Genomic DNA, 26,752 nt, shown 5'->3' with positions numbered 1-26,752 from the left:
TCTGATATGTTCTTTAAGATAGTAGGGTGTGGTTTGAAGGAGACTTAACAGCTGTTTCTAGCAAGTTGAGTAACTATGGCTCACTTGTATGAAAGGCTGTTATAGTGGCATCTTCAGTATTGCTATTGTTTTTCTCTGGGTGTTCCGGCCATGGCTAACCATGCCTTTTTTCAGACATCATGTATCTAAGACTACGTTATCTAATATATAACTTCCTTTCTTTCTTTTTTAAAGATGATATGGTGTAGTTTGAGGGAAATTTGGCTGCTATATTTAGACCTTGAACAACCTTGTACAAATTGTTACCTTGTGATCTACATTAACCTTTTAGCATTTAAGCCAACCATATCCAGCCATGATATTCTGTTTTATGTATGAACTAGCCAGTCGCACCCTCACATACCTACTCTACAATGTCATTCTAAAAATAAACAATCATATCATTAAAATCTTGATGTTACAAGATTGTGCAGGATTAATTGAAAATAATTTGAATAAATAAGCATTGTATTTGACAGAATAATGTGAATGCTAAAGGGTGAAATATACTTTCTACTCTTTTATGATATGGTTGAAGTGTTTTTTGTTTTTTTTTAATTGGAATCTTTCAGTTTAACACCTGTTGTTGCTGCAATAGAAAATATTAACTTTTTTGTTACCGTATTCCTGTTAAAACACACTGCCTTTGTTTCAGTTAATCTTGAAAAAATGATTTAGTAAAATAATCTTTTTCTTTATTAATCTGGTGTTTGAAACTTAAATTTTCATAAAATTTTGCTGAAAGGTTTTAATTTAGATCACTTTAAAATAGGAAGCTTGTTTCATAGAACCAGCAGCAGACTCAAAAGTATCTGGTATTAAAAGGGCTAAATCAAAGAGTATCGAGTAGAATACTTTGTGTTATTTAGTTAGAGCCCATTACACCCTGTTCAATTTTGACTTTTATCCTTTTGCTGCTGGTGGTGGTGGTGTTTGCTGTTGTTGTTGTGCAATTAAATAAAGTACCTGTACCTTTCCTCAAAATGTGTTGTGCTAATATTAGAAATCAATATAGGGTAGTGAGGCAGCAGAATCATTAGCATGTTGGGCAAAATGCTTAGCAGCACTTCAATGTCTTAATGTTCTGAGTTCAAAATCAATCAAGGTTGACTTTGCCTTTCATCCTCACAGGGTTAATAAAATAAGTACCAGTTGAGCATTGTGGTCAATGTAATCTACTTAACCCCTCCCCTGAAATTGCTGGTCTTGTGCTAAAATTTGAAACCAGTATTAGAAATCAATATTTTCTGCTTATAGTATTCCTCATTTCTTTTACTGTTCTGAATTCATTCTTCACCGAATTGTGCCATATAGGCTGTTTGTATAGCATCTGTGCTTCATTTTGATTTCACATGTTACTTTGCTTTGAGCTGGTTTATTCTAACAATATATGTGATATGGGTGGCATGCATAGTTTCTCTGTAGTTGAAGTTTTATGACACATATTCCACTTAACCCAGTGCACTCCTTCCTATGAATGACATTACTTTCATGAAACATCATAAAAAAAGTAATATGATATTTTTGTGAGCATCTACTGATTATGTTCATCCATACAGGTGTGGCTGTGTGGTTGAGAAGCTTACTTCCCATTCCTGTGGTTTTGGGTTCAGTCCTACTGTGTGGCACCTTGGGGAAGTGTCAACCAGAGACTTGTGAGTGGATTTGGTTGTCAGAACCTGAAAACACAAAGATACACACACACATATATGACTGGCTTTCACACAGTTTCTGTCTACAAAATTCACTTACAAAGCATTGGTCATAGCTTGGGGTTGTAGCAGAAAACACTTGCTCAAGGCATCATGCAGTGGGACTTTCTGCATGTCTGCTACATAGAAAGTCCTTCTTCTCTACCATCTGGCCTATATTACTAATACACCTAATGTGCACCCATAGTTTGCATTGCTTAGGTATACAATATGGAATTCCTTCATATTCTTTTTTCGATATATCAAACCTGACCTTTTTCCAGTAGACATCTTTCTACTAGTAACTTTTGTCTTTGATTTCTGAGTGTACAGAGTAAACACCCATACATAACTTCATGTTGATATGCTGTGTATTTTTCCTTCAGGTCTCTACTCTGGTGAATAAATAGGAGTTTTAGGGTTGAATAGAATAGCATCAGCTTCTGAAATACTTCTTGTGGAATCTGTTTCAAGCTTATAAGACGTCCTTTTCATTCTTGAAGATGACAACTGTGTATTGATTTTTATTCTTTCTATTAAATTAGGTGCTTTCAGAGTGATAAAGCACTTCAAACCCTCTTGGATAAATCTTTGTTCTTGTGTGTGTGTGTGCCTACGCATGCACACATGTGTGTAAGCATGTTCACATATGTGTGTGATGTATATGTTCTCATCAAAAATAACTGCAAAGGCCCCCAAGAAGTTAATTTGGCAGTGAGACTTAATACATGTTGATGAAAGTTTACATATAAATGTGTGTGAGAGGGAGAGAGAGAGAGACAGAGAGAGAGATGAGTTCAATATCTGACAGATGTTTAAACTAAACGTCATCATATCAATTTCACCAAACAAGGAGGACCTGGAAAGGCCAGGATCACTCCTTCTCTTCTAACAAGCATATAAAAAGAAACATCTGCTGTAGTGTATCTGGGTGGAACACATTGTTCCACAATATCTCAAATTAGCTAACTGTTGGGAATATGTACCAGAACTGCCTGGTTTAATCTACATGCACTAGCTTTATCTGATTGAGTCTCAGCCCTGCAGGATCTACCTATTCCCATGGTACATGTTACTATTAGCTCCAGACTTTAAATACAGGCTAATATCAGAGTTGATTAACATGTGACCTTTTAAAGGACTAATTGTGATCTTCTGAAAGAATTACTAGGTTTTTTGGGGAAAATTATCTTTTATTTTTCACTTGTTTCGGTCATTGAACTGCATCTGTGCTGGGGTACCACCATGATGAGTTTAATGAAACAAATTGGTCCCAGCATTTATTTTTGAAGCCCAATAATTGTTCTCTTAGTTTCTTTTGCCAAACCACCATCAGTTGTCAAGCAATCATGGTAGTGGGTGGCAAATACAGAGTCACACACACATATATATATATATAAGGGATTTCTTTTAGTTTCCCTCTACGAAATCTTCTCATGCAGTTTTGGACAGCCATTGACTTTAATAGAAAACACTTGCCCTATGTTCAGTGGGGCTGAACCCAAGATTACATGGTTAGGAACAAGCTTCTTAAGTACATTGCCACACTGTACCTCTGCAGAAATATATTTTAGTTGGTTTAATTTTACCTAAAGCATCTCTGTTAACTCCTTCTTTATATCCCTTTACACTTGTTATCATTTATATCAAGTAATCACTTTAAAAGTAAGCTAAGTTGTATTTAATATACCATTGAAATCCTGAGAGATTTTTAGAAAATATAATGTAAAAAGAAATGGTTATGATGGAGGTGCTTATTCTGAAACTCTGTTTTTTTAAATATTTAATAATTACATTTTATAAAATAATAAGGTTTAGCAGTACAAATGGCTTTTTTTGAAATGCAGCCTTGTTAGATAAGTTAACTTCAATACAGCATTCCGATATAAAAAGCTTTCCACCTCTGGGCTAGATACCATGGCTAGTGAACACGTTAAACTCACCATCGTCCCCCACCAGGTGGATACCTTCTACAGCTGTATCGTCTCCTCCTCCTCCCCATGATATATACACACACTTTCGCATAGGGACTTGGACTGCAGATGGGAAATATAATGGGTTGAACATATTCAGTCAAAGAGATAGGATATAATTAAACTAAAGGGAAAAGGCAAACGGTTTGAGACTAATTGGCTGCTATAGTACTTCAGCACATTCCTGCACCTGCACAACATTATTAACTACAAGTCAAACAGAGAGCTCTGTGATCATTTGTCTTACTAGAAATAGCACCTCAATTTTTTTTTTTTCTATCACATCTTACTTATCTATGAATGACACCTTGGACAATATTATTCTCTCATGTACAAAATGACAGTATGGTCATGGCTGGACCACTTTTGATCATAGTTATGCTCAAACAGGGCTAACCTGGGGTGAAACAACAACAACCAGTATGTCTTCTAGCATTCATTTCATAGATGCCTGAGGAAAGTACACCAGACTTATTTTAGACACATTTCTCTCTACTGATATTCTGATTCATACAAATAGACAATGCTGTGTAATTTTTGAATATCTGATGACTCTCATCTTCATTGTATACCAACATTAACAATCCTCTTATTCTCAGCTTCTTTCTTGGCTTCATATACCTAACATCCAGCTTCCTACTTATCTTTCTGATATCACTCCTAGCTACCTACATTCTTCCACTCCTATGCTTTTATATATGAGCATGTTACTTAACTCATCTACCAACAATATACTATACCCATGTTGCTTGCTGCTTGACTGGAGACCTGCTTCATCCATGGAACTAAAAGGCTCAAGGCAGGTTGTCTCTGAAGAACACCTGTTTTTTTTTTTTTGTGTGTGTGCTTTTTTCTTTATTTCAAGACGTTTTCTACCCAACCACATGGTTCTGGGTGTAGTCCCGCCTTGATCATTTGTCTTCTACTATAGCCCCGAACTAACCAAAACCTTATGAGTGTATTTGATAGACTGAAAGAAGCTTGTCACATGTGTGCATGTATATATGTATGTATGTGTAGCTGTCGCTACTGATGAGTTTGTAATTTTCAAACAAAACTAGCCTCGTATAATGATCTAGTTTTACTGTGGGGCAGTTATCTCCCCTGTTAGTATATGAAAATGTTTTCTTGCAGCTTTACTCTCGCTCACAATTAGTGGCAATTGAATTTTTTGTTTATGGTTTTATTTTGCGTATAGCCATCTTTGTTATATATATATATATATATAATATAAAGACACATAAAAATTTTTTTTTTCAAAAATGTAACTACATGTGGACTGTTGGCGATTTTTCCCTCTCCTTCCTTTTCCTTTGGATTTCCCTATGTTTCCTATTTCCAAAGAGCTATGCTTAAAATATAAAACAATCACTTTTATCATTCTCTGTGTGACCTTATTAATACTTTACATGTGCTACATCCGCATGTTGTTTTTTTTTTCTTGTTGCCTTTTTCCTTGTTTTTTTTTTTAATTAGCTATATACTAGCAGTATCGCCCAGCGTTGCTTGGGCTTGTTTTCTTTTCAACCCTTTAGAATTGGAATTTTTGAAAAGTAAAAATTTTGCATTATGTAGCTTGTTATTCTCTTTGAGTGAACATTTTTCTGGTTGAAATACACCGAAAAATGGCGACACAGCAGTAAAAAAATCGTAAAAAATAGGGATTTTCATAGAAAAAAAGCACCTTTTTGATGTAAATAATTTTTGGTGTTAACTTGGTCCGATTTGAATTTTATCTTCTAAGTATTGAAGAGCAAGCCTTCTTCTATCATACTCTCAATTTTGGTCAACTTGCGCCGCAGGGTCTTGGAGGAGATAGTGTTAGTTGAAGGCTACCAAACCTGCCTCACACAGACAACTTCAGCTTTATATATATGATGTGTGTGTGTGTGTGTGCGTTTGTGCTTGTCCCCCACAGCTGTCTAACAACAATTGTTGGTTTGTTTATGCCCCTTTAATCTAACAGTCCAGCAAAAGAGATTGACAGTAAAATACTAGGCTTAAAAAATAAGTAATGGGGTTGATTCCTTCAACTAAAATGGCTGCAGTCCAATGACTGGAAGAAGTAACAGAGAAGATGAAAAATAAACATCATTTGTTTCCTGGTAATTTTCAATCCAGGGTCACTCACTTACCAGTGATGGAAGTGGGTTCCAGGAACTAGGGCCATGCTATGGTTTGCAGTGCTGAAGTTAGAAGAAGAATGGGTTGACACTGTAAGTCCTCTACCTTGCAGGAGCTGGAAAGTGAAGGAATGCCACCACCCAATATACTCCATCATTTCAATCACTGCTCACCATTTCTGTATTTTGAGGGACATTTTCCTTACAAGAAAGATAGATAGAAAGAGAGACTGTTCAAAACTCTTACAACTATCAATCAGTTTCCTATAAAAATCAAGTCAATTTAGCTTCCCTTTTCACCCCGTTGAGTGTTAAGTGGTCAGTTGACTGACTGTTTTTCTGAAGTTTGTGAAGTAAGTGGTATGGTATTAAGATTTTGCATCATAGAACTGCAGAAGCCTTTTCTGATGTTTCATATGATCATTGAAGTTAAGTTATGATGACAGTCTTACTCTATCAGCAATCATAAAACCATGCTTTCTGATATAAAATATTCTTTTTCACCTCCATTAATCCTACATATTGCTGTTTAGCCTCCATCAACCCCGATTGAGCAGAGCACATGGTTGAACATGTTTTAGTCATGGCTATCCTGTTATTTTAGGCACACCTAGGACTATATTTACTTTCTTCTATTGGAGGTCACTCGGAAAGGGTGGGAAACAACCAACAATAAGACAGGTTTTCCCCATGCAAACTACTTAGAAATTATGGAAGTAATAAAAGAAAACAAAAATCTGATGAGGAACTGATCTAAGAATCTTAAAATGACCAACATAAGATTCAAAAGAATTAACATCACATTTATCCAGTGTATTCCTTCCTTTTTAAAAAAAAATAGTGGAGTTGATTTGAGGGAGATTAGGCTATTTCTAAAAGAGACTCATGTAATCCAAAATGTCATTTACACATAATAATGAGTGACTTGAGAAAAATTTATCTACTATTTCTAGTAAGTCAGGTGATTACATAGAGCTTCCTAGTTGGCTTGTAGTTAATAATGGAGTGCAGGTGCAGGAATGTGCTGGTGTACTATAGCAGACAATTAGTCTCAGACTGTTTGCCTTTTTCCCTTAAGTTTAATTATATTTTCTCTCTTTTACTGAATATATTCAACCCTTTAATATATCCATAGATTACATCATCTTATTCTATCATTTATCTTGACTTCTTTAACTACTCCAAAGCAGTAAGATAAACTCTACGTAGTTATTAAAAAATAAATAGAGCCTCTGTCACTCTATTTTTTAATAAGATCACTGGCTCTTAGTGACATCAATGCCTGTTTTGGCTCTGTATTTCTATGTATATTGCTATTTCTATTGCTGAGGTATCTATCACTGACAAGGCCAAATTAGGCCAAAATCATCAAATAACTATATGAGAGTTTTCTCTTTTGGTATATATATATCACGGTATTTGTGTTTTCTAACATAACATCCATATATCTATTTGCTTCTCTGTAAAAAATATAACTTACCCAGTCTTTTTGTACTGTTGCTTCTTGACTGTGAGGAAAATGGCTGAACAAAATCCTCTCCATCTCCCCTACTGCTTTCATCATGCATATACCCCTCATCTTCCACTTTAGCATTTCAACTACTTAACAACACCTACAGTCTATTGTGCTGATGTTGACAAAGACAAACCTGAGAAAAAGATTCTTTTTATTGTTTGTTTTGTAGCTTGTCAGCTCTGATTGAGCAACCCTTTGGCCCTTTAAATACTAACCCACCTTAAACCACCTCTATGATACCAAACTTCCTGTTTTAAAGCTGAGTTAACCTATTTCTTTACTACCCACAAGGGGCTAAACACAGAGGAGACAAACAAGGACAGACATAGGCATTAAGTCAATTACATCGACCCCAGTGCGTAACTGGTACTTAATTTATCGACCCCGAAAGGATGAAAGGCAAAGTCGACCTCGGCAGAATTTGAACTCACAACGTAACGCAGAGGAAATACCGCTAAGCATTTCACCCGGCATGCTAACGATTCTGCCAGCTCGCCGCCTTTAAAGCTGAGTTAACCCTTTGGCATTCGGATTACTCTGTCAAATGTAATGCTGATTTATTCACATTATTTTCAATTAATCATGCATTATATTGTAGCTTTGAGATTTCAATGATATGGTAGTCTATTTTTAGAATGACATTGTAAGATAGGCATGAGAGGCCAGATCTGGCCAGTTTAAATCTAAAACAGGTAGAATATTTGGGCCAGGTATGATTTATATAAATACTAAACAATTAAATTAAAACTACCCATTAACCTTTCATGTTAATAATTTTGTTATCAAATTTCTGTGGGAATACACTGCTTTTGTCTCAGTTAATTATCAAAATAACGAAGAATTAGTAAAATAGCTCTATCATTATTAATCTGGTGTTCAGAACATAAATTGACATGAAATTTTGCTGGAAGGTTTTTGGATCACTTAAAAATGGAAATTTTATATCATAGATCTCGAGCAGAATTAATTTATGTCCCAAACATTAGCTTAATACTGACAAAAGTAATTTACTAAATTCTTCAATGTTTTCATGATTAACTGAAATAACAGTGGTATTTCTCAATAGAAATAAAGCAAAAGGGTTAAAGGGGTCTCCTCTTAGGCATAATATCTTCAAAACTAAATCAATCATACAATGTTTCTAAAATAGTAGGTTGTGAATTGAAGGAGATTATGCTGCTGTTTTTAGTAGATCAATGGTTCTCAACCATTTTTTACCTATGGACGCCTTTGATTCCTATTTTACTCAGATGGAGCCCCACAGCCATTTGATGATTTAAAAATCCTATTATATTTTTGTAATTAAATATTATCAGGAACTGTATTTTAAAAAATTGTTAAAATATTTTGTGCACTGTAGAAGTATGTCCAATTTATTGCATATATATTTTAACAACAAAATTTTATATGGAATATAAAATATATTCTTTGGACCCTAGTTGAGAACCACTGTGGTAGATTGCTAAGGTTCCTTGTTAGTTTTTTTTAAGCTTCAAGTAAGCCATGCTTTGAACAGACCTGTATCATTCTAGCTAGTACAATTTCTTTGTTTTCCTAAACATTCTATACCCTGGTGATTATTTCTTGCAAGTTGAGTGCAGTTATAGTTGTTTAGTCTCAAATTAGCCTTGCTCGATTATCTCATCCTTTTGTAAGACATGTAGTACATAAAGGGCCACATTACCTAATGTATTCTTTTCTGAAATAGTAAGGGGTAACTTGAGGGTTATTTGGCTGCTAATTCTAGCACATGCAATGACCACATAATGGTTTTCTTTGTTGTAGTCCCTGTGGGGTTTTTGATAATGATCAGAATGTGCTCACACCTGACTCACAACTCCTACAGTGTTAAGTGCTGACGTGGAAGGTATTCTTGTTCACACAGCTGGTGCCATAAAACAATCTGTTGTAGAAATGGAAGTAGGAGTTAATATTAATTTAAATAAGACAAGATTAACATACACCTCCCTTGTGTGAACAAGGGAGGTGTATATATATATACATATATATATATTATATAAATGTGTGTGTGTGTGTGTACACACACACACATTTATAATATATATATATGTGTATATATATATATATATATAAACCAATTTCAATGGATTTCGCCCAATTTAATGTCCATGTTTGTTTTGAAATAAAGAATTTGATTAGCTTAATGATCCTAATTTAATCCCAGGCAAAGCCAGGTTATACTGCTTGTATATCATATATATATATATATATATATCACATATTTATATATATCATACATTTATATTTATATCATCATCATCATCATTTAACATCCTCTTTCCATGCTAGCATGGGTTGGACGATTTGACTGAGGACTGGCGAACCAGATGGCTGCACCAGACTCCAATCTGATCTGGCAGAGTTTCTACGGCTGGATGCCCTTCTTAACGCCAACCACTCCGAGAGTGTAGTGGGTGTTTTTATGTGCCACTGGCACGAAGGCCAGTCAGGCAGTACTGGCAGTGGCCACGCTCAATGGTGCTTTTTATGTACCACCTGCACAGGAGCCAGTCCAGTGGCACTGGCAACGACCTCGTTCGAATGTTTTTTCATGAGCCACCAGCACAAGTGCCAGTAAGGTGACACTGGTAACGATCACGCTCAAATGGTGCTTTTCTACGTGCCATCGGCATGGAGGCCAGCTTGTTGCTCCTCAAGGCATTGCCCCAGCATGGCAGCATTTTTATAACTGAAGCAAGTAAAAGGATATATATATATATCACACATATACACACACATATACATACATATATACATACACAAACACACACAAACACATATACAACCCACTGAGGGAATTATGTACCCATTCAAAGTGTTAGAAATAGTAACCAAATTTCCTTGAAATCACACTATTGTTTTTTCCCCTATAATGCCTATCTTATTAACATGTACATGCAGAAAGAAATTTATATTTATTTTTAGTGAAATGTCGAAATAAATTGCAGCAAATATATTTTTGTTTTGTTTTTCTATTTGTAGCTGTCCCATGTTTCGATCCACAACATATTACAGTTGTGGTTGGTCAGTCCAGTCCACTATTGCTTCAAGATTGAAATGACCTTTTAGTCTGTCCAAAACCTATCACTCCTCTTGTGCCTTAACACAACAATAGTGCACAGGTAAGTCAATTCTTTTCATATATATATATATATATCTAGAGAGAGAGAGAGAGAGAGAAAGTCACTTAATTCAGAACCATTGTAAACTCTTACGTTTTGAGAAATAAATAAAATATTTTGAAATACCATCATCATCGTCAGTTGATGTATACTTTTCCATGCTTGCATGGATTAGACGGAATTTATTGAGACAGATTTCCTACAGCTGGATGCCTTTCCTGTTGCCAACACTCAACTATTTCCAAACAGGGCAATATTTTCCGTGGCCAGACATGTTTTCCACAGAAGACTGGACGGTGATGCTTATTTATAACCATCACATGAGGTATAGATAAGGGTACACATAGATAGATGCACCTGCATGTGCACACACACACACACACATGCATATATCATTGTCATCATTTAACAGCCACTTTCTCATGGTTACATGGATTGAATGTTTATTTAAAGCAGATTTTGTTCAGCTTGGCACCTTTTCTTTTGCCAACCCTCATTTATTTCCAAGCAAGGTTAATATTTCCCCATGGTCGGATATGTTCACGCAGAATATTGGAAATGAATGCTCCTGTTTGTTTGTCAGTGACATTTATAACAACAATCACATGACATCAAGACAAGGAGACAGAAACACATATATATATATATATATACATACATACATGCACACACACACATGCACGCATGTGCAGCACATGGCAAGCTTTCTTCAATTTCCATTTGTCAAATCTACCCACAAGGCTGAAAGAAGCCCATCATATGTGTGCGTGTGCATATGCATGTGTGTGTGCATGCTACTGTCTCCTTGACTTCCTGTGATAGTTGTAAATGAATATCACTGTCATACAAGCAATGTCCTTCATTTCCAGTCTTCCATGAAAGCATATCTGGCCGTAGGGAATATGGCATCACTTGGAAATTAGTGAGTTTGGTGACAGTGAGAGCATCGGGCCATAGAAAATCCACCTGAACAAATTCTGTCCAACCCATGCAAGCATAGAATAGTGGACATTAAATGATGAGGATGACATGAATTTACTGTATTTTGGATAAATTCCTTTAAAAGATTCTTCTGGGTGTGGGGACATGGTTTCTTCAGAATTGTTATATCCAGGCAATTCAAAAGAAGATTCAAGTTGACTTTAGTGAAAATGATTGAATTTTATAATATACTAGTTAGACCTTTATTGGAAATTTCGCATTTATCATCTTCACTTATAAAATCATTGGCAAGAAAATTAGCAGTGAAAATCATACAAAACAAGAAACAATGCTACTATTGCTGCCATACCCAGCAACAACAAACAAACAACCAAACATGATAGAATATGGTTTGAGAAAAAAATTGTTTGCTATTTCTAGCAAGTCAAATGATGGCGTGGAGGCTCCTTTGTTTGGGTCATGGAGATTCTGAATGAAGTCTCTGGTCACATTTAGTTATTTCACTTAGCTTGTTTTTGTTGAAATTATGTAAATTTCTTAGACCATAAATGTATTCTACCCTTTTTGTATAAGTCCTTTGGCTACTGGCAATAAAGTATAAAAATTTTTGTGCTGATATAATCAATTGAGGCAGAAACCCATGTCCACAACTGCTGTCTTGTCTCCTGGCAGTAAGTCTGTCTTTTGTTTAATGGTTTATTAATTTAGAAAATTCTTAATTCTTGAAATTATTTTCCCTTGTCTTATGAAGGTGTTTCATTCTCATTGCATAATTGTAATATGTCATCTAGTGGCAGAAATAATTTTAATAAATCAGAAATTAATGTTGTATGCTATTTGATATTTGTCTTGAGTATGGTGGCCAATCTCTGGAACTTGTGTAAAGTGGGTGGGAATGGTGTAGTGGATGAATTGGTATTTCTTGAGGAGGAATTAATTGCCAGTTAGTTGGATCTGTATTAGTAATCAAATATATTGTTTTCTTAATACGTACTTAAAAATCTCTGTTGTTAAACAAGATATGTTGCTTACTTAATTTGTACTAAGAAATCTGTGTTGGTAATCAGATATAGCAGATACCAGGATTGGCAACACAGTCCAAAGTTCATATCTAACATGAAAATAAAAGCAATCTCTTCATTAAACTTTGAGATGTTTGAACAAGTCACTGCCCAAAGAATCAATTTATTTAAGTTCGAATGTTCTGCGTAGAAATGGAATAAAACTGAGATCAGCACTACAATCAATGATTTTTAAAATGTGAGTTAAATATGTAAAATAGCAGATTTGTGAATTTTGTCAACAAAATTACATTTATTCTGTCTTTAAGTAATTTATTCCTAATTAACGAAAACCTGATTTCTGTAAATGCAATAGAAATTATCATGTCTAACAAAATTAAGAATGCATCATGCTACATAACTTTAAATGTTAACTCTAATATATTATATTATATCTTCATATTCTATACTGTTGAATTAGATATATCCATCTTTCTGTATATGTATGTGTGTGAGTAAATCACAAGTTTAAAAAAATAGTCCTATTCAGATGAAAAAGCAAAATGAAACCAAGTCATACAGAGAATTTTCTTTGTTTTTATAATCTGTGGATCGAAGGTGGCATATTCGTTTCTTGATTTGACAGCTTAGATTACATACATACACTCTGGGCTTCCTTCAGTTTCTTATTTCTTTATTCCACAAGGGGCTAAACATAGAGGGGACAAACAAGGACAGATAAAGGGATTAAGTCGATTACATCGATCCCAGTGTGTAACTGGTACTTGATTTATTGACCCTGAAAGGATGAAAGGCAAAGTCGACCTCGGTGGAATTTGAACTCAGAACATAATGGCAGACGAAATACTGCTAAGCATTTCACCCGGCGTGCTAACGTTTCTGCCAGCTCGCCACCTTCAGTTTCTTTCAACCAAATCCACTCACAAGGTTTTGGTCAGACCGAGGCCATAGTGCACAAAGTGCCACACAGTGGGATTGAACATAGAATCATGTGGTTGAGCAGCCACATGGCCACGCCTAAATTTTTTTCTCTAATTTTGACACAAGGCCAGCAATTTTTAAGTGGAAGTATAAGTTGATGACTCCAGTGCTTAACTGGTACCTATTTTATTGATGCTGGAAAGATGAAAGGCAAAGTCAACCTACGTGACATTTGGACACAGACGTAAAAACCTTCATGAAAATTAAAATTTTTAAAAATCTGTAATTTAATATAAGGTGCATATTTGTTGATATGGGAAATTCGTTTGCAGTATGTTTCTCTGCATTGATGCACCTGTAAGAATTTTTATGCACAGTTAATTCACTTCTGGTATTAAAAGGAGTTTTTCGCCGTTGACTTTTAAATTTGCGCTTTTAAATGAGCTATGTATACGGTGGGATAACTTATCATTCCATTATCTGAACAATTAAGAATTTCTTTTAAATTAGCTGCTTGTAGTCTGAACGATTAGGAAAAGTTCCGTGACAGAGAAAGGATTAGGTCTAAGGGAAGTAACTCGTTTTAAAACTTTTTAGATATTTATGTGTGTATCTTATTGGCTCCCTTATGATTAAAGACACTGGTTTGTGTTTTCATAGTATATTTACGACTACACTTGGGTTTGATTAGAGAGATTTACCTATTATTTCTTGCAGGTTAAACAACTATGTGAAGAATCCTCATTGGCTTGTATATGTTTGTGGTTGATGGAATGGATATCATTATGTTTAAATGTTTTCATTTCTTCCTTTTTTGTGAGTGAGGAGTGTTCGCTGTGTTCCACGTAAGTCGGTAGTGTTTGCGTTTGACTTTTTAGTAATCCGTGCGAAGTCTGTACACAGAATCTATAAAATAACTTATAATCTATATATTCTTTTACTTGTTTCCCTCATTTGACTGCGACTATCGCTTTAAAGGTTTTTTTTTTTTTAGTCGAAGAAATCGACCACAGGACTTATTCTGTGTAAGCCTAGTACTTATTTTATCGGTCGCTTTTGCCGAATCGCTAAGTTACGGAGACGTAGCACACAAATATCGGTTGTCAAGCGGTGATGGAGGGGGGGGGGCAAACACAGATAAAGACACACACACATAGATATACACATATACGACGGGCTTCATTCAGTTTCCGCCTACCAAATCCGTTCACAAGTTGCCACACAGTGGGACTGAACCCGGAACCATGTCACACAAGAAATCAGACAGAAAATTAATCGGAGGATAAAATTCCTACAAGTTTGTATGCATGTTCAGCGAAATACAGTGACCACTTTCATAACTTCTCCAAATGCTTCTCAATCATTCGAAAAACAGGTCCTATGTAAATATCAGTTGTCACCTCTGTTCAGGGCACACAAACTTATCGAAGCCGATTAGTTTTGTAGAATAAAGATAGGAGACATGGACTTTGCAAGTCGCAGCAGAAGACAGAAGGGATCTTTTAAAACTGTCGCAGAAAATCTCAGTGAGATTTTGGGAGAAAGTTTTGAAACAGTTGGCAGGGCGTTGTATAAGGGAGGCAACTCCTACTTGGCTTATTGGTCCTATTGTAAAACACGAGTTATCTCCCGATGCAATTCGTTTCTTGAGAAGGAAAATTAGAAAGAATTGATCAGTTAACAGTGAGAATAAGTTTTTAGTCAAATTGTAAGATTGTAACTATTTGTACAGTATGCTGTTTAAATAAGAATAATTTCATTCTTATTTGGCTGTGAATGACAGAATCAGCAATTTGGATTAATTTGAGATTTGAACCTTCGACACCTGGAATGTCATTGATGGCTTTGCCTTCAAAGCTTTGCAGGCCTCCCAGAAGGATCAATATAATTAACTATAGACCTCCTCTAAAATTTGTCTTCTAGTACCAGTTTTACTCAGAGTTGATACCTGTTAAAATTTGTAGCTTGAATACCTTGGAACTTGTTTCTTTTAAAGTTTGAACTGAATAATAAAATTTAAACAATTCAGTACATGTTAAACATTATTTACATGTCTTTTTAGTTTATTTAAAGTTATGAATTTCTTTGTGGAACTCTGACAAACTGTTACATTCTGTTTTTGATATAAATATGACTTGCTCCCTCAACTTGTTATCTTTTTAATTCCAAATCAGCCATCAAATCTTAGGTATTCCAGCTTTGACCATCCAGTTATTTTTTTCAAGCATCACATATCTAGGACTCCATTATCAAATGTGTCCCTCCTTTCTCAAGGCACTAGAGAGTAATTTGAGAGTGACTTGGCTGTTATGTCTAACAGGTTGAATAACCCCACTATGACAATCACAATGACCACCACCACATATTTGTAGGAGCCTTTGTCTCTCGTTTGGCCTATTGTTTTAAAAATATATAGTCAATATTCTAAGAAGATTTTTGGGGGACATATCTTGGAGATAACTATTTAAAATATATTTTCTTTATTTAAGCAGCCGAGTTACAAAGCGACTCTATACAGCCTTAATACTTAGCTTTTATACTTAGCTTTTAATATGATATATATTTAGTCCTACCCTTGCTTGCATGGAAGGTGGATGTTAAACGATGATGATGATGATGATCCTAACTTCTTAGTTTCTTTCTTGTATATTTAAACTCTTATATGTAGCTTTAAGTTTTACTTCTTCCTTTATATATTATACGTAACTTTAATTCTTAGTTTCCATGTTCTTTGCTTAAACATGTATACAACATCAATTCTTATTTCCTGCAGTGAGCATTTAATGCATTTAGGTCTGAAAATGTAATTGTCAATTTTTTTCTCTTGGGGTTTGTAACAAAATAATCTTGACATTTTGTTTTGAATTATCTGCCGTGTTTTTTCTTCACTCTCTCAGGAAATCATTCTGAATTGCAGAGATTTATAAGTATTGATAGTGTGTCTATGTGTGCACGTTAAAATAATTCGTGAGGTTCCTTAGAACCCCTAAAATTCAAACTATGATATATCTATTCATTCTCAATATGTTCTTGTAGAGTCAACCATTATCTGATCACTGTTGTTTTTCCTCACCAGAGAACATTTCCTCTTTTTAAACATGTGCTCATAATGCATGTAATTCATTGATGTAAGGGCACTTTGGAACAGTGTCATGTTTTAGCCTTACTGTGTGTCTCCTCAGTCAAAGATACCCCTTATTTATAGAAATCAGCACACAAAATTATTTGCTGATGCATGGTAAACCAATATTAATTCATGAAGTGCATGCAAAACAGTGAGCATCCAGTTGAAATGCCCTGGTGTCAGTCACAAAGTGCCCTTACATCAATGAATTGCATGTGTTATATATACACATCTAACAGGAGGAGATGGTCTCCAATGATGAAAAAAAAAATAACAGCAATGAGATATTCCTGGCTGAATCTGCCAGGGTGTATTAAATATGAATAGGTTATTGTTTGGGTTCTTGATGTTCTGGGTGCACCTCACAAATTATTATCTGTTTGGCAGACATCAGCACATAACAACAAATAATTTGTTTCCTGATTTCTAGAAACAAGAATGATCTAGTAGGGTAGCTTTGACTGAGGAGACAAAATTAAAACATCAATGTCTCTAAGTCCCCTCACATCAATGAATCATGTGTTATGAACACACATCATCTAAAGAGAGTTGATCTCTGATGACAAAAAAAAAAATCTGTGATTCACATTTGAATCTATGAGAATATATTGAAAATTAATAGATATTTTGCTGTAATTCATTTTCTGTGTTTCTCTTCTCTTTTCTTCCTATCATTTGATTGAAGCTAACTCTGCATTTGTTTAATCCTATCAGTGTTCCCAGAGATGGTAGACTAGTACCCTTATTAACACCACAGATATCTAGTAGAGTCTAATCAGTTGCAAGGACTCAGGCTTGATAACTGTTTTCCTTCTGCCTATCTCAAAGGTCCTAAGCCTTTCAAAATAAGGACACTTCTCCTCTAACACATAAAAATAAATGTAACCTTGAACTTATTTTTGAAATCATGTTATTTCTGGGTTTTTTTTTTTTAAATTCTATTCCTAATTAACTAATTTATTTTCTATTAGCACTAACCAAAACAGCTATTTAAGGAAATAATTAAAATAGTTAATTCAGCCCTTGATTGGTTGGCATAAAGAATTGTTATTTATAAAAATATATAATAGATACACACATGGTAGGTAGGTAGGTAGGTAGGCAGGAAGGCAGGTAAGCAGGCAGGCGGGCGGGTGGATGTGTGGGTGTATAGGTAGCTGAGAGAGAATTTAAGTTTATCCCCTGCAGAATTTTATGAGTTCAACAAGAATTATCTAAAACTGACTAACGGTTCTGTTGCCTTTTCATTATGGCACCATTCACCATTGATCTAGTATAGACTTAAAGGAGTCAGTCATCCTGTTTGTTTCTATGCAATACCCAGTTACCCTATATCAGCAAGACAGAGAGGTTTCTTCACTTTGATCAGAACTTTCAGCCTAATCTCCATCACACCGCATCCTAACATCTTACATAAAGAAGATACTTTGGATTATGTAGTTCTATATACCCTTAATTTGGAAATCTCACAGCTGGATGCATTTGGTCAGGGTTTTCCTGGAGAGCTAAACAACAACAATATTATCGCCAACAAGAATTCTTTACACGTCATTCATGAAGTCACTCAATCTGCTAGAAATAGCTACTAAATCTCCATTAAATCATGCCGGCTCGATGAGACATGATATTAAATACTTAATTCTCTTCGTAAGTAGAAACAATTGCTTATCGAAGACAAGCATCCGCTATTAAATAAAAACAAAAGCACACGAATACTTGCGTGAATTACTATTTGGTGGAACAAGTAAACCTACGGACGAAATGTTTTGTTTACGTTCCATCGTATTGCGTGTTCAATTCTCGCTGAGGTCGATTTTGCCGTTTTGTTCATTAGGGTTCGATAAAGTAAAATACCGGTCTGTACAAAAGAGGTGTGGGTAGGCAATCTATTAAATCAGTTATACCCACTCCTAGAGACAGGGACAGATAGACGGACAGGTGGCATTGCCTTGTTCCTTTGATAAACAATCGTACGATCGCCACTTCTCCATTTTGCCCAATTGTGTTGTCTCCCTTGGAAGGCGTGACTATCATTTGTCAATCACAATGTATTGGTGATGTCACTTTTCCTAAATTTGTCTTGCGTAACTTGTGTTTTGGCAGTTACAGTTAGTAATGTTTTATAGGTTTGATGTGAAAGGTGAGTGCCCAGTGTTTCCTATCTGTTTGTTTGTCTCTTAATGTTTTGAGGGTTTTTTTGTTGTTTTTTCTAGCTGTAAAATTAGAAATTATAACAATGGTTTCTAACATAAGCACAATGTTTGGTGAAGGGGTAACTGAAGTCAATTTATCGATCCAATATTTAATTGGTACTCAGTTATAGTAATCGATTTCTGCCCCCCCCCCCCCCCCAGTGAATTTCATCTCGGAATTTTAAAAGACGTAACTAAATGCCATGAAAACATTTTCTCCGGCACACTCCAGATTCTACCAACCCACTGCTCTTACTATAATCCTTTCTATTATAGGCACAGCGCCTGACATTTCGGGGGAGGAGACTAGTCGATTACATCGACTCCAGTGCGCAACTGGTATTTATTTCATCGACCACGAAAAAAATGATGGCAAAGTCGACCTGGGCGGAATTTGAACTCAGAGCGTAAAGACGGACGAAATACCGTTATTATTATTTTTTTTTTTTTCGCTTGGCGTGCTAACAATTCTGCCAGCTCGCTGCCTTAATAATAATCCTTTGTATTATAGGTACAAAGCCTGAAATTTGGGGGAGAGGAATAGACGATTACATCGACCCCAGCACTCAACTGGTCCTTAATTTATCGACCCTGAAAGGATGAAAGGCAAAGTGCACCTCGCCGGAATTTGAACTCAGAACGTAGTCGAAAGAAATGCCGCTAAGCATTTTCTCCGGCGCGGCGCGGTAACGATTCTGCCAGCTCGCCGCCTTAATAATAATAATAATAATAATCCTTTCTACTATAGGCACAAGGCCTGAAATTTGTGGGGAGGGGAACAGTTGATTACATCGACCCCAGTACTTGATAGGTACTTTATTTATCGACCTCGAAAGGATGAAAGGCAAAACTGACCACGGCGGAATTTGAATAATAATTTCAATTTTTTGCCACAAGGGCAGCTTGGGGGAGAGGATTAAGTCGATTACATCGACTCCAGTGCGTAACTGGTACTTATTTATCGACCCCGAAAGGATGAAAGGCAAAGTCGACCCCTGCGAAATTTGACGTAGCGCGGTGAAATACTGCAATGCTTGTTTCTGATTTTGTACAAGACCGTCAATTTTGAAGGGAGGGGATTAGTCGATACCGTCAACCCAGTATTAAACTGGTACGTTATGTTATCCCCGGGTGGATAAATAGTAATTTTGACCCCTCGGTGGGATTTGAACTCAGAACGCAAAAAAAAACAGAAGAAATGCTGCTGGGCATTTTGTCCAACTCCCTAACGATTCTACCATGATTTCTTCTATTTGTAATAAGGGCCCATTCATACATACAATAGATTTGTTACAACGGGAGTACAAATATATAAAGTACAACAAAGTTATATATAAATGAGGAAAGAAGGGGCCTGGTACTTCATACAGTATATGAAGACGTGTTAAAGATTTTAAAGTTACATAAAATAATTTCTACAAGTAATTATAAAATTATACAAATATGATTGTTAAAAAAGATATAATTTAAAGAAACAAGAAAACAAATAGGAGAATCCGGCCCTACATGAGTAAGAAACTACCAGGATCTCCCCCAATCCATATCTCTGATCATCTTCCCCGCTAATGAAGGTGTTTATTTCTAAATGTGCACGTCAGCGGTTCGGGTATCGATCCAATTGTATTGGTAGCAGCCCACACCCTCTTCATTGTTCATATAGCTGTTAGTAAACTGCCGATAAGAGTTTCGCTATCAGTGTTATTTTATAATTAATAACATTACTATTCTTTTGCTGAGTCTGGAGAAAGAGGCAATGTCTGATTAGATCTTTAATGGATCTTCTCACCACTGTAAACCCCGTGGCTTTCTAGGAGAAGGTGAACGTGGAGTTTTTGATGTTGGTTTTTGCGTTGTAGAATGATTTCTTTTAATAGTTCTAGGTACAAAACCCAAAACTTTTAAGGAAAGTACTGTCAAATATATCGACCCAGTACTTGGACTGGTATCTGTTTTGAGTTGTCCTCGGAATAATAATAGAGAATTGTCTGATTTATTTTATACCTTAGTCAATGTTTTTCATTTCAAGTTACCTTCTTCAATATTGGACTTAACTTGATCTTTAGAAAATAATACATCCAGTGGTGGTCCATACTAAATTCTGCTGGAAGAACAAAGTAGTATATCTTTACCAGACGTATTTTATATTTGCCCCGCTAACTCTACTGCTTTAACATTAACGATCACTTATGAAGTGGGAGCCGTTTCCATCTCAGTTCCGTTGACTGGGGTGTATGTTATGTCGGAGGTTGTTGTTTAGCTTTAAGTTAGCCTTTGTCGTATCTGCAGTCAGAAGTTACAGTAATTAAGAAGCCCTCTCCAGAATCACGTGGTTACCGGTTCGAACCTACTGTGAGGTATTTTGGGCAAGTACGAGTGGAATTTGTAGAGGGGAACTAAGCAAATGCCCTCTTCCTACCTAGCTTGATGGTTCGATACTGAAAAAAGGGTGGAGGCTGTATTCCTACTAGTTACCATCCGTATTTTATTCACGCGTACTCTTTGTAAGAATAGATCAGGGGTTTGTTTTTGTTTTGTCTTTTATTTTATATTGTTTAAGTTTTTTTTTTTTCCCCCTTTTTATGATGTTTAGTATGAGCTTTTAGAGAAATTTGGCTACTTTTACTGGCTGATCAAGTGACCATATACAGGTGCTCAGTTGGTTCGTAGGGTCAAGGTAAAAGCCAGTATAACCTTTGAACTTCGACAGTTCAGTCAATAAGTTTAAATTTACTTGTTGACAGACCTTAAGTATCGACACGTAAAAAAAAATGAAAGTTTTTTTTTATTTCGTGAAATTTACAGCCCCCAAAAATAATACTTTGATATTCAATACTTGCCTATTTTAATATTTTCGTTTGAAAATTAAGGATCTATCCAACATATTTACCGCTGCTTTCACCTAGTTTATCATCAATATAGAGTAACTTTCCCTCGATAAAATACGTGCTACTATTATTTATTTCTTTACTACCCACATGGGGCCAAACACAGAGGGGTCAAACAAGGACAGACAAGCGAATTAAGTCGATTACATCGATCCCAGTGCGTAACTGGTACTTAATTTATCGACCCCGAAAGGATGAAAGGCAAAGTCGACCTCGGCTGAATTTGAACGTGCTACTATTATTGTATAGCTCTTATACAAGTAATTCCGATTAATCTGTCACAGGGGATTGTTATGCTCCTTCAATTTTTAGTACCCCAATGTTCACAGAAATCTTACGCTTTGTAAAAGTTATCCCATGATAAAACTATACGCACTGAATGTATAATATAAGAATGACCATTAATTTTTTTTTTTTTTGTATGCTGATTACAAAAAGGTCGTACGCGCACGCACACAGCTTAGAGGGAACGGTTATTTTAAGTATCCATAGCAACATAAATTGTATTATTTTTGCATCCCCTTCACTTCACCACATACGCAATGCATGGTTCTAGAAATACCATTTCGTTCCTGTAACAGTGATTGATATTATTGATTATCAACTTGACATTCGTAGGAATGATTTCGAAGAACTGAACGAAAGTATTTAATGATGAACATCTTACAGAACGGGTGCATTCAGTGGAGAAAAAAAGAAAAGAAAAGCACTTCACTTTCGATGTATCTATTCTATTCTCTTCTTCTCTTATTCTTCTTTCCCTCTCTTTCTCTCTCCCTCCACACATACACACCTTTCATTTTGGTAAATAGAAATCGGTTTTTCCTTGGATATTTCTCTTCAAAGAAATTCACCTTTACCATCTTTTGCCCTCAAACGTTACAACTCAGTATCTATTATCGACACACGGACATACCTTATTTTAAGAAATTCCTTCGATTATTTCTACCGTAGTCGTCAACCATTTCGTTCATATTTTATTTGTTGATAACTGGATTACTTTGGTACTTCACTGCGTTTGTTTTGTCTTGTGTGCGTGCATGCGTGTTGAAAATGTAATATATGCTAGTAAGACCAACTTTACATGTGTTTGTTACATTTTTTACTGTAAAATGATTTATTTTCAAATTTGAAACCATTATCATACCAAATCTGAAATTTGAAACCTTTATTTCTAGTTTTCATTTAAAGTTATTGCACTCTTCTGCTAGACTTTTTTGCTTTCTTTCTCTAAATAAGAGGCAAATATAATTTCATTGAGAATTTCATTTTGTGTCCATCTTGTAGTACATTTTCACCTACCTCCATCTAATCATTCGTCTTCATCCTCTTCCTCCATGCAGAGTATAGAGGCCAGTGAGATATCTCCATTAGTCTCAGTATTTGGTTGTGGTTTGCAGTTGTGGCAAGGTGTCATTGCTTACCAGAGCTTCAGTTCAGGGATCTTCATGTTGTTTTTGGTCTGCTACTCTTGCTTCTCTTTTTTAGATTGTCCATCAGACGGCTTACCATTTCCTCTCTCAATCTAGGTTTTGATAGGTTACTGGTTTGCCTGTTTCCACAAAAAAGCTTTGTTTGTGAGTCTTTCTTGCCATCTCACCTGAAAGATGTTTGGAGACATCTGTCTTGTTAGGATTTAATACAAAAAATTCTTCAATAAAGTTCTTTAGCTAAATCCAGATATGAACAACTTCACCAAAAGAAGAATTCTAACATTCTTCTAACTCACACACCATTGTGTGTGTTGTGTGGTAATGTATATATATATATATATATATATATATATATATATATATACTTGGCTATAGTAAAAGGCATTTGTCCAACATACCAAATAGTGAGATTGAGCTCAGAACCTTGTTGAAAAGCAAACTTCTTACCACATTGATGTGCCTACATCCATATATATATATAAATACATGCATATGTTTGTGTGTAAGCAGGGTGTGTGTGTGTCTATATATATATGTGTACACACACTTACTAGTAACTGAGATTGCTATAGAAGTGGATAAAGACAAGTGGTATGAAATTCTAGGCTTTTGATTCACTCATATAGCAATTTCAGCAATTAAGAGATATACACTGGTAGCTGCTTATAATAATCTCAGGTAATATTATCAAAATTAGTAGGTCCTAAATACATTCAGGATATTGTTATATTCTCTATTTAATATCATCAACTACTTATTGTTATCTAAAAGGCTCTATTCTAAAATGATCACAATATGCAGTTATCACTGCATGCATGCACACACACTCACACACACACACACTCACACACACACACACACACACACCACACACACACACACACACACATACAGAAGAAGAGGGAAATAGACAGTGACTAGGTTGTTAAGATCACATAACAGGTAGGTTCTGATATATCTGCATGTATCACCAATAAACAGGATTAACAAGAAGGAGATTCGAAGGAAATGAGGTATAACAGTGTGTGTGCAAGAGTATAGATATTAGTTTTTTTGAGCTGTCTCTTGCTCAGAAAGCAGGGGCTAGCTGTTACTATATATAGTGTAATAAAGTAAGATGTAACTTGACAAGAATGATAAGAATTATAATAGATTATTGATAAACAATATGGTACTTACTTTCCAAATGCATGAGATATGTTGTTTTTAACTAAACTTGTTTTTAACTAAACTTTTTCAGACTGTTAGCCTTATGCTTAGACATGAAAACTTATTTTTATTTTCAATATCAGGCACAAGTATGGCAGTGTGGTTAAGAAGTTTGCTTTACAACTATATGGTCTTGGGTTCAGTCCTGCTGTCTTCTATTATAACCCCAAATCCCAGACCAACCAAAACTTTATGGGTGAATTTTGATAAATGGAAAACTGAAAGCAGCTGTCGTGTGTGTATTTGTGTGTGCATGTATGTTTATGCTTTCTTGTCATGTCATCACATGATTTTTGTAAATGAACATAATTCATTTCCAATATTTTGCAAAAAATATCTGACAATAAAGAAATATTACCTTACAAGGAAGGGCATCCATCCGAGCTATGCAAGCATGTCCCAGTGGATATTAAAACAATGGTGAAGGTGATGACGAATATATCTTGGAGATTGGATTCAAACATTATTGCTTATCGTCAGCAAGGATAACTCTTTTTTAACTGTGGGCCTTATTAGATATTGCTCATCATAACTTGAGCCTCACCACTAAAAGGATAATTTAACAAGCACTGCATATATAGTACAGAGTATACACCATGCAAGAATTAGAGTAAGACATTTATAAAAGATTGATGAAGAGAAAGCATGAGTAAATGAGACAAATAAAGAAATTACCTTTTGCTTGTTTCAGTCATTGGACTGCAGCCATGCTGAGGTATTACCTTGAAAGGTTTTAGTTGAACATATTGGCTTCAGTACTTATTTTATAAGTCTGGTACATGTTCTATCAGTCACTTTTGCTGAACTGCTAAGTTATGGGGGATGTAAACAAACCAGCACTGGATATCTAGTGATGGGTGGAGGGGGAAATACAGGTACAAAGAGACACACTTACATGTATATATGTATACTACAGGGTGGGATTCTACATGGTTTCCATCATACAAATTCACTCACAAGGCATTGATAGGCCCAGGTCTGTAGCAGAAGATACTTACCAATGTGATGTGCAATGACTCTGAACCTAAATCCATGTGATTGCAAAGCAACTTTCTTATGACATTATGTATGCCATAACAGAAAAAAATATATATATGGGGCTGCATGCAGTACTCCAGATTATCCATGCCTGGTTTAACTCCAACTCAATTCTAGTTGAGCAGAATTATAGTCAAAGGCATTCCAACTTGAACATGTTGTGTAATAAGACATGTTTTTTTCCTACATCCTTTTCATTGATGATTGTTTTGCGATTTCACAGTAGATGTTATAGGGAAGCTAAAAGTAAGTGAATGTAGTAAAACAAAAACAAAAAGTAAATTAATAAAAGCAGTGAGTGCATCATCATCATCAACATCATTATCATCATCATTTAATGTCCAGTTTTTCATGCTTATATGTTTCAAGTAAGGAAATACTTCCCCATGGCAAGGCAGTGAGCTGGCAGAATTGTTAAGCATGCCAAGCAAAATGCTTAGTGGCATTTCATCTGTCTTTATCTTCTGAGTTCAAATTCCACTGAGGTCAACTGTGCTTTCATCCTTCCAGTGTTGATATAATCAACTTATCTTCTTACACAAATTTGCTGGCCTTGTGCCAAAATTTGAAACTAATATTTTCCAATGGTTTGATATGTTTTTCCTAAAAGAATGGAAATGAACACCACCACTTGCATGACTTTGATATTTGTGTGATATCAAGACAACAGTATACATATTTATAATAATCTTGTATGATAATAAACTAGCTTAAGCAATAAGTGTTTTTTAAGAAAGAAAAATGTAATAGTTGTTTTTTTAACTGAAAGTATTATGGTATGCTGTTTTTACCTAATTCACAAATCTGGCAAAAATGAGTTGTACCTGTAGTTCAAAGGGCCGGCCTTGTCACATTCTGTCTCACATTGAATCTCTCCAAGAACTACATTAAGAGCACCCGTGTCTGTGGAGTGCTAAGCCACTTGCATGTTAATTTCATGAGCAGACTGTTCTGTTGATCAGATCAACTGGAACCCTCATAGTTGTAACCGACAGTGTACAAGACATCTGCTTAGTAATTGAACCGAAGAGTCACATGTTAGTGTCATTCAACAGAAACATCCTTAGGAGGATGTGGATGCTGCTCTCATCACTGCATCTATGAATATCTGATTTAACCCTTTAGCATTTAAACCAGCTGTCTTGAACCAAATATTCCACCTGTTTTATGTTCAAAATGGCCAGATCTGGCTTCTTGCACATTCTAAAAATAATCACATCATCGAAGCTACAAAATGATACATGATTAATGCAAAACAATATGAATAAATAAGCATTACATTTCATTGAGTAATCAGAATGCTAAATGGTTAAGCTGTAACTAAGGAGAGTGGTGTACATTTACACAGATGATATCATCATTGTTGGGTCATTTACATTGAGTGTATGAAAAAGATGTACAGACGTTCAAACAGATAATATGGGAGCCAAGATTCAGTAGGACAAATCAGTGAGCTCTCTTACAACTCTGGAATTAGAGGAGCAAATCACTGATTGCTATT

The 26,752-nt window shown here is 35.5% G+C and overlaps 1 protein-coding gene across 7 annotated transcripts in view; it reads left to right on the top strand.

The window, feature by feature from the left end:
- LOC115218054 overlaps window positions 1-26,752 on the top strand; it is a 147,745-nt gene that overhangs the window by 83,274 nt on the left and 37,719 nt on the right. For 4 of the 7 annotated variants that reach the window (XM_029787817.2, XM_029787816.2, XM_029787819.2 and 1 more), the window contains one exon: window positions 10,346-10,485. The gene's annotated coding sequence lies outside the window, so the exon portion shown is untranslated. Of the gene's footprint in view, window positions 1-10,345; window positions 10,486-18,529; window positions 18,635-22,100; window positions 22,294-26,752 lie in introns of those variants that run through there. The other 3 variants (XM_036507840.1, XM_036507843.1, XM_036507841.1) reach the window with 2 other exon arrangements.

Source organism: Octopus sinensis, linkage group LG12 (genome assembly GCF_006345805.1).
Source record: "Octopus sinensis linkage group LG12, ASM634580v1, whole genome shotgun sequence".
NCBI classification, from domain to species: domain Eukaryota; kingdom Metazoa; phylum Mollusca; class Cephalopoda; order Octopoda; family Octopodidae; genus Octopus; species Octopus sinensis.
This window is presented reverse-complemented; position numbering and strand designations above follow the sequence as displayed.